Below are 3,838 nucleotides of genomic sequence, written 5' to 3'. Positions count from 1 at the left end.
GCTTTTAAATTATGGGGTTTTACGTGTCAAAACCCCAACCTCATTATTAGGCACGCCGTAGTGGGGGACTCCGAAAATTTGTACCAGCTGGGGTTCTTTAACGAGCATCTAAAACTTAGTACACGGGTGTTTTCGCACTTCGCAGTCATCGAAATGCGGCCGCTGTGGTCGGGATTCGATATCCCGCGACCTCGTGCTTAGCAGCCCAGCACCATAGCCACTAAGCAACCACGGCGGGTAATGAACCACTTGCCAACATGGGTCGCCCAGTATGTGCCACTATAGGTGTGCGCGTACTTCCCGGAGGCGCCGCGTGTCCAGAGAGAAGGGTAAGAGAGAATCCCGGTTGCAGTACTGGCTTCATGCATGGCGCGTTTCGGCTATTCGCGTGCTTGGATATTAATCGTATAAAAACCACATCTAACTACCACGCGCTTTCTACGGGTTGTGCTTAGTATTTTATTTTTTTATTTCATAACGAGGGGCTGCCGCGCACGCCAAGCCCCACTACCAAAAATTACATGTCCCAGCCACCCTAATTTGGAGTAGTGGCGTACGTCAGCCACCCGCAGTGCAATGGGAGGCCTCGGCACGGGGCCCCGGCCACGTTGACCGCCGAAGTGCTTGACACTAGGTAAGTATGCAAAACCACCGGTCGGAAAGGCAGGACATTCCATGAAGTACAACAGATTGCACAGGTTGTGGCTGTGGTTTTCACCAAGCCATAATCGCCGTGAAGCACCGAAATGCCGCGAATTCATGCATTGCAACTACAAAGGCCTGTCACTGCAAGCCTGTAATCCCACTTTGTCAACTTTTGTATTGCAGGGACTGTATTGATATTACTGCAAGCTCGAGTGTCGTGAGCAAAGCAGCGAACAAAAAATTATATTATGGGGCTTTACGTGCCAGAACCATTATCTGATTATGAGGCACACCGTAGTGGGGAACTCCGAAAATTTGTACCAGCTGGGGTTCTTTAACGAGCATCTAAAACTTAGTACACGGGTGTTTTCGCACTTCGCAGTCATCGAAATGCGGCCGCTGTGGTCGGGATTCGATATCCCGCGACCTCCTGCTTAGCAGCCCAGCACCATAGCCACTAAGCAATCACGGCGGGTAATGAACCACTTGCCAACATGGGTCGCCCAGTATGCGCCACTGTAGGTATGTACGGACTTCCTGGAGGTGCCGCGTGTCCAGAGAGAAGGGCGAGTGAGACGCCCGGTCGCAGTACTCGCCTCAGTACAACCACATCTAACTAGCACTCGCTTTCTATGGGTTGTGGCAAGTATCTTATTTTCATGTGTGTTGGTGCTATGAGCTTCGAGGGAAGAAAGCCATCCTACCGTTTTCATCAGCGCGTTCCAAACTAGTTAAGCGGGGCATCATTAATCTTTGTTTTAATAACGCGCTTCCAAAATGCTGCCATCACCTGATACACAAAAGCTTCGAAGGTCACGTTTCGCGCCTAAGCGCAGCTAGCTACCCCTTGCAAATGCTGACAGCAGTGGCTGGCGGCTCGTTAAGAAAACGTGATGATCACCCGGATTCCGCTGCCCAACAGAGCAGAAGCATAACAGTGGTTGTCATGCCGCACTTGCACCAAGCTAGCCACAATATGAAGAAAATTGGGAATCGAGTTGGCGTTGACGTCGTTTTTTCAGCCCCTTTAAAATTGTCTGGTTTGTGCGCGAAAGTTAACAATACTATAAAGAGGCGCCATGCCTGCAATAAAAAAAAAAAAAAACACCGAGAAGCGTTTGTTTCGGGCATGAAAGGAGTGTTGTACCGTATTTCTTTAGACTGCGGGAAGGAATACTTTGGTCTGACGGTAAAGTGCCTCAATGAGTGCTTACGGGAACATTCGAACAATGTTAATAATCTGGCAAAGACTAGTCATCTAGGCGCCCACTGCTCGCGTTGTGGCTGTAAACCCTTGTTTGACAAATCACATATAATGTCTAGAAACCCATATCAAGTGACTAAGGAAATCATCGAGGCATTCGAAATTATTAGAAAGGATAACTCTGTAAGTGGCCCATTGGTATCGCTGTAAAAAAAATATAAGGAAATCATGTTCTTGTCGCGGTAACGGCCTATGGTGGATGATTTTGCCGGAAAGGAATCTATGTTGCGACAGTGGCCTTCTTTCCCCTTCCTCTTGTACGATGATATATATGTGGTAACCATTTGGAATGAAAGATCGTGAGCGATTCCACTCTCTGAAAGTGGTTAGCTAGCGAAGCTGTTTATTAAAAGACACGGAGGTGACACGTAATTTTGAACAAAGGTACGAACTCAATTATTCTCTTGATCGGTGGCCATTATTTCACTCGCAACTGCAATCACATTCTTTGATAATGTCAAAGCTATGCACGTACGCCACTGGGTGGTCGGTTGGACCGGATCGGTGTGGCATCGCAAGGGATATGTCTGCAACATGGAACGCGTAAACCGCTCCCTTTTCGGTACCGATGCGTCCACATTGAAATCACCGACAACGACAAGGGTATTGTCATCGCAAAGTGAGTAGCACTAACCTTACGCGACTACGAGTCATTGCATTTTTTGCTTGCTTACGGGGGTATGAGCTGTTGATGATGACAGTTTTCCACATGCTGTTCTGTATGTTGTGTGCGTGGTTACAAAAAAAAAAAAAAAAAAAAAAAGCACTGTTCGCTTCACATTGCTGAGTGCTTGTAGCCTCTGCCTTACGGGTCTACTAAATTATGCGGTTTTACGTGCCGAAACCGCGCTTTGATTATGAGGCACGCCTGGGGGGTTCCGGAAATTTGGACCACCAGGGGTTCTTTAACATGTACCCAATTAAGGGGCTATGAGCCATTCCATTTCTCTTATTCCTTACGGGAATATGAGCCATTGATGATGACAGCTTTTGTTCATGGAGAACAAAAATGCACGCAACCATAGCCATTTACAGCTTCGCTGTAAAATTCAGTTAGCAGCGCCGTGTCTTTGTTCCGTCCTGTTGTTCTACGCACTTTTTTGCGCTTTGCCTCAAGTTATGCAGTGCAAACTAGCCCGCTACAATGTTCTCTTGATCTTATTTTCGATTTCATAACGAGGGGCTGGCGCGCACGCCAAGCCCCACTACCAAAAATTGCATGTCCCATCCACCCCAGTTTGGGGTAATGGCGCACGTCAGCCACCCGCAGTGCAATAGGAGGCCTCGGCACGGGGCCCCGGCCACGCTGACCGCCGGAGGGCCCGACACCAGGTAAGTATGCTAACCCACCGGTCGGAAAGGCGGGCCATCCCGTGAGGTGCAACACATTGCACAGGTTGTGGCTGTGGTTTTCACCAAGCCATAATCGCCACGAAGCACCGAAATGCCGCGAATTCAGGCATGGCAACCAAAAATGCCCGTGACTTCAAGCCTGTAATCCTAATTTGCCAACTTTTGCATGACAGGGACTGTACTGATGATATTACTGCATGCTCGAGTGTCGGGAGCAAAGCAGCGAACATTTGCGTGTATTCAGGCTGGTTCAGTGATGATTAGCAAGTTGGCACGAGCCCCGGGTGTCAAGCGATAGCTTCGTGGTGTAAAACTGCTGAGATGCACAGTGTTGCTTGATACGAGTGCGTGTGTAACGATAACGACAAGACGACGACGGCAACGATGGGATGAAGACGACGGTTCGACGACGATGACATGGCAGTACGACGTCGACGATGGTGAGATGAAGAGGGCATGGCGGGAACAGAATGACGAGAGTGTGATGAAGACGACGATGGTATGACGACGGGAGGATGACAAAGACGACATGACGACAACAGCATAACCACAGCGTGGTGACAGTGACGTTGTGAC

The 3,838-nt window shown here is 48.9% G+C and overlaps 2 non-coding genes across 2 annotated transcripts; both read right to left on the bottom strand.

Moving 5' to 3' along the window:
* Nucleotides 1–479: 479 nt before the first annotated feature.
* On the bottom strand, nt 480–642 carry LOC142566423 (U1 spliceosomal RNA). Its single transcript, XR_012825060.1, has one exon. It is a non-coding gene; the product is annotated as a U1 spliceosomal RNA (small nuclear RNA).
* Nucleotides 643–3,086: 2,444 nt separating this feature from the next.
* Nucleotides 3,087–3,249, bottom strand: LOC142566446 (U1 spliceosomal RNA). The gene has a single exon (XR_012825068.1). It is a non-coding gene; the product is annotated as a U1 spliceosomal RNA (small nuclear RNA).
* Nucleotides 3,250–3,838: the final 589 nt, after the last annotated feature.

This window comes from Dermacentor variabilis, unplaced genomic scaffold (genome assembly GCF_050947875.1).
Source record: "Dermacentor variabilis isolate Ectoservices unplaced genomic scaffold, ASM5094787v1 scaffold_12, whole genome shotgun sequence".
In the NCBI taxonomy this organism is placed as follows: Eukaryota; Metazoa; Arthropoda; class Arachnida; order Ixodida; family Ixodidae; genus Dermacentor; species Dermacentor variabilis.
This window is presented reverse-complemented; position numbering and strand designations above follow the sequence as displayed.